This window comes from Manis javanica, chromosome 1 (genome assembly GCF_040802235.1).
Source record: "Manis javanica isolate MJ-LG chromosome 1, MJ_LKY, whole genome shotgun sequence".
Taxonomy (NCBI): domain Eukaryota; kingdom Metazoa; phylum Chordata; class Mammalia; order Pholidota; family Manidae; genus Manis; species Manis javanica.
The window spans coordinates 232,766,603-232,774,525 of record NC_133156.1 but is presented as its reverse complement, the minus strand read 5'-3'; the positions used below and the strand labels follow the sequence as shown (position 1 = coordinate 232,774,525).

Genomic DNA, 7,923 nt, shown 5'->3' with positions numbered 1-7,923 from the left:
GAAACTGGATCACTGTCTAACCCCATACACAAAAGTGAATTCGAAATGGATCAAAGACCTGAATGTAAGCCATGAAACCATAAAACTCTTAGAAAAAAACATCGGCAAAAATCTCTTGGACATAAACATGAGTGACTTCTTCATGAACATATCTCCCCGGGCAAGGGAAACAAAATCAAAAATGAACAAGTGGGACTACATCAAGCTGAAAAGCTTCTGTACAGCAAAGGACACCATCAATAGAACAAAAAGGCACCCTACAGTATGGGAGAATATATTCATAAATGACAGATCTGATAAAGGCTTGTCATCTAAAATATATAAAGAGCTCATGTACCTCAACAAACAAAAAGCAAATAATCCAATTAAAAAATGGGCAGAGGAGCTGAACAGACAGTTCTCCAAAGAAGAAATTCAGATGGCCAACAGACACATGAGAAGATGCTCCACATCGCTTGTCATCAGTGAAATGCAAATTAAAACCACAATGAGATATCACCTCACACCAGTAAAGACTGCCACCATCCAAAAGACAAACAACAACAAATGTTGGCCAGGTTGTGGAGAAAGGTGAACCCTCCTACACTGCTGGTGGGAATGAAAATTAGTTCAACCATTGTGGAAAGCAGTATGGAGGTTCCTCATAAAGCTCAAAATAGAAATACCATTTGAACAAGGAATTCCACTTGTAGTAATTTACCCTAAGAATGCAGCCACCCAGTTTGAAAAAGACAGATGCACCCCTATGTTTATCGCAGCACTATTTACAAAAGCCAAGAAATGGAAGCAACCTAAGTGTCCATCAATAGATGAATGGATAAAGAAGATGTGGTACATATACACAATGGAATATTATTCACTCATAAGAAGAAAACAAATCCTACCATTTGCAACAACATGGATGGACTTAGAGGGTGTTATGCTCAGTAAAATAAGCCAGGTGGAGAAAGACAAGTACCAAATGAGTTCACTCATATGTGGAGTATAAGAACAAAGAAAAACTGAAGAAATAAAACAGAAGCAAAATCACAGAACCCAAGAATGGATTAACAGTTACCAAAAGGAATGGGACTGGGCAGGAGGGGTGGGAAGGGAGGGATAAGGGCAGGGAAAAAGAAAGGGGCCTTACGATTAGCATAATTGTATAGTGTGGGGGGGGCATAGGGAGGTATGTGCAACACAGAGAAGACAAGTAGTGAGTCTGTAGCATCTTACTATGCTGATGGACAGTGACTGTAATGGGTTTATGGTGGGGGAGTTGGTGAAGGGGGCGGTCTAGTAACCATAATGTTCTTCATGTAATTGTAGATTAATGATAATAAAATGAATAAAAAAAAGCTAGATGAGTCACCTATTTTAAAGTCTGACTTTGTAGAACATAATAGCCATGATAATATTAAGGAATCAGACTCTTTATCTAAAATGAAGAATGATCAATTAAGAAGTTATTGTCCCATAGAATTAAATATAAATGGATCTCCTGGGCACAGAAACTGATTAGGCAACATTTTGCACTTCTAAAACTGAGACTGTTTTGATGTCTTCTGCTGATAGTGTGACTGGATCTGCGGTATCTTCTTTGGTCACAGCATGCATGTTTTCATCAAATGGATTTCAGAATATTAATAGATGTAAACAAAAAGACTTGGATGATACTAGCATGCAGCATAATAAATCAGAAAGCCCATTTAGAGAAACAGAACCTCTGGTTTCATCACACTATTCAAAAACAATAGTTAAAGAATCAGTTGACATGAGAGTTTCTTGCTGTAAAACCAAAGATTGAGATACATACTGTACTTTAAATGACAACAATCCTCCTTTGTGTCATTCTGAAGCTGAAAATATCGAGCCTTCAGTTACAAAGATTTCTGCAAATAGCTTAATGACTGTACATTTGAAATAAAAAACAGTTACATGTGATAATAGGAATGTGACAGATCACTCAAACTTCACATGTGAAGAATATAAGCAGAGTGTCAGTAGTGCTAGTTCAACTTCTGTCCATTATTTTGATGGTTTATATCAACCTGTAGGGAGTTCAGGTATTGCTTCATCTCTTCAGAGCCTTCCACCAGGAGTAAACGTGGACAGTTTAAATCTCTTGCAGTGTGGAGAGAGAGCATATCTCCAGTTCAGGATACTATTCTGAAGAGTAGAAGCACAGAGTTTTTAAAGCATGCAGAGAAAGAAACAGTAGTAGAAGTAGGTAGTGGCCTTCCTGATTCAGGAAGGGGATTTGCTTCCTGGGAAAACAGGCATAAGAGTGGGCTATCTGGAAAAAGTGTGCAAGAGGCTCAAGAAGAAGGGAGTTCCATATTGCCTCATAAAAGAGGAAGATCAGAAATCTCTTCAGATGAAGAAGGAGGAAGAGGACATACACATACTTCTGATGATTCTGAATTTGTATTTTCTTCTTGTGATTTGAATTTAACCATGGAAGACCATGATGGTGTAACATATACCTTAAAATGTGACAGTAGTGGCCTCAGAGATTGTGTCTACCGTCCAGGAAGATTATTCTGGTTCTTCTGAAAGTAGAGGTGATGAAAGTGATTCAGAAGACACAGATTCTGATGATAGCAGTGTTCCAAGAAACTGCCTTCAGTCTGTTGTGGTTGTGCTGAAGAATTCTACTTTGCCTATGGAAGAAACAAACCCTTGTTCTTCTCAGAGCAGTCATAGCTATAGACACTATTCTGACCACTGGGAAGATGAGAGATTGGAGTCAAGGAGACATTCATATGAGGAAAAATTTGAGAGTACAGCAAGTAAAGTCTGTCCTAAAACTGAGATGTTCTTCTTTCATAAAGTAACAGAGAAGAATCCAGAAATTTCTTTTATGCAGCCCAGAAGAAAACACATAGATAACCACTTACCTGAAATTGCTCATCCTCAGTGATGGAGTTGATAGTACAAGTTATGCAGATGTGAAATCTGACCTTCCAGGTCATCCAAATTCTGAGGAAACAATGAAAGCCAACATGGTTTCTAGGCAACAAGGAGAGCTGCCAGTTCATTCTTCTGATAATTCTGAAGATGGCACAAACAAATCTCCACATCAGTCCATGTTCTCTTATAGGCCAGACAGTAGACTGGGAAAAACAGAGTTGAGTTTTTCTTGTTCTTGTGAAATCTCCTGAGGCTTCCATTCATCAGAAGAACTCAGAAACCTGGGGTGGGACTTCTCTCAACAAGAAAAGCCTACTACTACATAAAAAACCTGACAGCAGTTATGGAGCCTATGGTGGGCACAAGTATGAGCCAAGTACAGACCAACATGGTGGGACTCGTAATTCTTGGCAAGGCAATGGCTACTGGGATCCAAGATCAGCAGGTAGACCACCTGGACCTGGGGTTGTATATGATCGAATTCAGGGTCAGGTACCTGATTCCTTAACAGATGACCATGAAGAGGAGGAGAATTGGGATCAACGAGGTGCTCACTTTTCAAGCCAGTCCAGTAAATTTTTCCTATCCCTTCAGAAGGATAAGGGGTCGGTGCAAGCACCTGAAATAAGCAGCAATTCCATTAAGGACTCTTTAGCTGTGAATGAAAAGAAAGATCTTTCAAGAAACTTAGAAAAAATGATATGAAAGATAGAGGGCCTCTTAAAAAAAAGGAGGCAGAAATTGAAGAGTGATTCTGAAATTGATGGTGAGCTTCAGGACAGAAAGAAAGAAACAGTGGAGTTAGAGCAGGGAGAGACAGCAGTAACCCCAGGCACAACACTGGTTGGGCCTTCCTGTGTCATGCAGGACTTCAGGGACCCACAGCGGTGGAAGGAATGTGCCAAGCAAGGGAAGATGCCTTGTTACTTTGATCTGATTGAAGAAAATGTTTATTTAACAGAAGGAAAGAAGAATAACTTTCGAGATATTAAGCGAATGCAGTGTGAGTGTACACCTCTCTCTAAAGACGAAAGAGCTCAAGGTGAAATAGCGTGTGGGGAAGATCGTCTTTCATCTCCTCATGATTGAATGTTCTTCTCGGTGTCCAAATGGAGATTATTGTTCCAATAGACGGTTCCAGAGAAAACAGCATGCGGATGTGGAAGTCATCCTCACAGAGAAGAAAGGCTGGGGCTTGAGAGCTGCCAAAGGCCTTCCTTCGAATACCTTTGTCCTGGAATATTGTGGTGAGGTGCTTGATCATAACGAGTTTAAAGCCTGGGTAAAGGAGTATGCATGAAACAAAAATATCTGCTACTATTTCATGGCCCTGAAGAATGATGAGATAACAGATGCTACTCAGAAAGGAAATTGCTCTCGCTTCATGAACCACAGCTGTGAACCGAACTGTGAGGCTCAAAAATGGATTGTGAATGGACAACTGAGGGTTGGGTTTTTTACCACCAAACTGGTTCTGTCAGGCTCAGAGTTAACATTTGACTATCAGTTCCAAAGATATGGAAAAGAAGCTCAGAAATGTTCCTGTGGGTCAGCTAATTGCTGGGGTTACCTGGGAGGAGAGAACAGAGTCAGTATCAGAGCAGCAGGAGGAAAAATAAAGAAGGAACGATCTCCTAAGAAGGAAAGATCTCGTACGAAGGATTCAGTGGATGGAGAGCTGGAAGCTCTGGTGGACAATGGGGAAGGCCTGTCTAATAAAAACGAGGTGCTCAGCTTATCCCTGCTAATGGTTAGAATTGAAACTTTGGAGCAGCAATTTACCTGTCTCAAGCTCATACAGAACACACACTCACAGTCTTGCCTGAAGTCTTTTCTGGAATGTTCTGGGCTGTCTTTGTTGTGGATCTGGATGGCAGAACTAGGCGATGGCCAGGACAGCAACCAGAAGCTTCAAGAAGAGATTATAAAGACTTTGGAACACTTACCCATTCCTACAAAAAAATATGCTGGAGGAAAGCAAAGTACTTCCAATTATTCAACATTGGTCTCAGACAAAGACTGCCATTCCTCAGCTGAGTGAAGGAAATGGGTATTCTAGTGAGAATACATCACGAATACATCACGTGCTCATACACCACTCAACACACCCAGTCCTCCCACCAAGCTGAGCACAGAAGCTGACACAGATGCCCCCGAGAAGCTCATGTTTTGTAGACTGAAAATTGTTAGTGAAAATAGCATGGACAGTGCAATCTCTGATGCTACCAGCGAGCTAGAAGGCAAGGATGGCAAAGAGGACCTTGATCAGTTAGAAAACATTCCTGTGGAAGAAGAGAAAGAGCTACAGTCACAACCGTTACTTACACAGCAACTGTCTGAATGTAAAGTGGACAGTGAAATCACGGTGGAGGCCAGTGAGCTACCCACATCTGAACAAGAGGCTGACACTGAAATAGAGCCTAAAGAGAGAAATGGCACAAAACTAGAAGAACCTATTGCTGAGGAAACACCATCCCAAGATGAAGAGGAGGGTGTATCTGGTGCGGAAAGTGAGAGGAGCCAGGAACAGCCAGACCAAACAGTAGATATAAGTGATTTGGCCACCAAGCTCCTGGACAGTTGGAAAGACCTATAGGGGGTATATCGAATTCCAAAGAAAAGTCGAACAGAAAAGGAGAATACAGTAACTGAAAGAGGAAGGGATGCTGTTGGCTTCAGAGATCAAACAGCTGCCCTAAAGACTCCTAACAGGTCAAGAGAGAGAGACCCAGACAAGCAAACTCAAAATAAAGAGAAAAGGAAATGAAGGGGCTCACTCTCACCACCTTCTGCCTATGAGCAGGGAACGAAAAGGCCAGATGACAGACATGACACACTTACTTCTAAAAAGAAAGTACAAATTAAAGACCGCAAGGAACTTTCTGCAGAGGAGCATCGGAAATTGTTTGAGCAAGAGGTGGCTCAGCGGGAGGCTCAGAAACAACGGATGCAGAACCTGGGAATGACGTCTCCATTGCCCCATGACTCTCTTGGCTACAATGCCACTCATCATCCCTTTGCTGGCCACCCACCAGGTTATCCCATGCAGGCCTATGTGGATCCCAGCAACGCTAATGCTGCCAAGGTGCTGCTCCCCATACCTAGCATGGACCCTGTGTGTTCTCCTGCTCCTTATGATCATTCTCAGCCCTTAGTAGGACATTCTGCAGAGCCCCTTGCTGCCCCTCCACCTGTGCCAGTGGTGCCACATGTGACAGCCCCCGTGGAAGTTTCCAGTTCACAGTATGTTGCCCAGAGTGATGGTGTGGTTCACCAAGACTCCAGCATTGCCGTCTTGCCAGTGCCAGCCCCAGGCCCAGTCCAGGGACAGAATTACAGTGTTTGGGACTCAAACCAACAGTCTGTTAGTGTACAACAGCAGTACTCTCCTGCACAGTCTCAAGCAACCATATATTATCAAGGACAGACCTGTCCAACTGTCTATGGCGTGACATCACCCTATTCACAGACAGCTCCACCAATTGTACAGTGTTATGCCCAGCCAAGTCTTCAATACAACCAGGGACAACAGATTTTCACAGCTCGCCCACAAGGAGTAATGGTACAGCCAACAGCAGCCATGACTATGACAGTTGCACCAGGGCAGCCTCAGCCCTTACAGCCACCTGAGACGGCTGTGACAAATAATCCCCTGGATCTGCCACCCCCATCTCCTCCCAAACCAAACACCACGGTCTTACCTCCCAATTGGAAGACAGCCTGAGATCCAGAAGAGAAGATTTATTACTATCCTGTGACCACAAGGCAGACTCAGTGGGATCCTCCTCCTTGGGAAAGCCCAGGAGATGATGCCAGCCTTGAACGCGAAGCTGAGGTGGACCTGGGAACCCCAACACATGATGAAAACCCTATGAATACCTCAAAAAAGCCTAAAACAGCAGAAGCAGACACTTCCAGTGAGCTGGCTAAGAAAAGCAAAGAAGTATTCAGAAAAGAGATGTCCCAGTTCATCGTCCAGTGCCTGAACCCTTATTGGAAGCCTGACCGCAAAGTGGGAAGAATTACCACAACTGAAGACTTCAAACACCTCGCTCGAAAGCTGACTCACGGCGTTATGAATAAGGAGCTGAAGTATTGTAGGAACCCAGAGGACCTGGAGTGCAATGAGGATGTGACACTCAAAACCAAGGAGTGCATTAAGAAGCACATGAAGAAGTTTGGGGCTGTTTACAAACCCTAAGAGGCCACCGAATTAGAGTGACTTACGGGGCCAGGGTGGGAGGATGGGTGACCAAGGGGGACAGACTCTGGGGAGAAGTCCTGCGGGTCCTGTCTGCCCCACCCCACTGTCAGGGCTGTGCTACTGATGACACATCACCCTGGGGAATTCAAACCTGCAGATTTCAACTGAAAGCCACAAAAATGAGCTCCATCTACAATAAGTGATCCCTGGTCGTGAGCTGTTGGGGTATAGTTGTCAGAGGCCAGCAGAGGCGAGGGCTTATGGAAGACCCTTTTTTCTAAGACCTGGGCCAGGCCTGACCCTGCTTCCAAACCTGGGTCTCCTTGGCGGAGCTGTCAGCACACAGATCCATGCACATCCCTCCCCATGACCCATTACCCTGATGATCTGTGTTATATTTTAATGTATATTAAATGTGAATATGTTGAGAAAAAAATAACTAACCTAATAGGTAACAGATGGTGTTGTGTCTCCTGGGATAAACTCAGTATCAATTCAGAAACTCAGCACACCTCACCTGAATCATATTGCCAACTGTATATGCTGTGCATCTGCTATTCGATTTAAAAACAATCGTAGTCATACTTTGAGACAAATTATTTTCCTTGGTGTTATGTAGGCAAATAGTTTGTATGATTACAGGCTCAATCTAATAATTGGAATGAATAATGAAGACTATCTTCCAATTATGGTCCAAAGTCATTCTAAAGACTGCAAAGTCATTCACAAGGCTGTGTTTCGATGCTAACAGATGCCTCTGTTGAAACTTTCCCAGTGTCAGTGTGTACCGGAAACCCTATACAAGTCAAGCTTCCATTTAGGTGCAT

At 43.2% G+C, this 7,923-nt stretch overlaps 1 pseudogene; it reads left to right on the top strand.

Annotated features, from left to right (window-relative positions):
• Positions 1-1,323: 1,323 nt before the first annotated feature.
• On the top strand, positions 1,324-7,114 carry LOC118966919 (histone-lysine N-methyltransferase SETD2 pseudogene; annotated as a pseudogene).
• Positions 7,115-7,923: the final 809 nt, after the last annotated feature.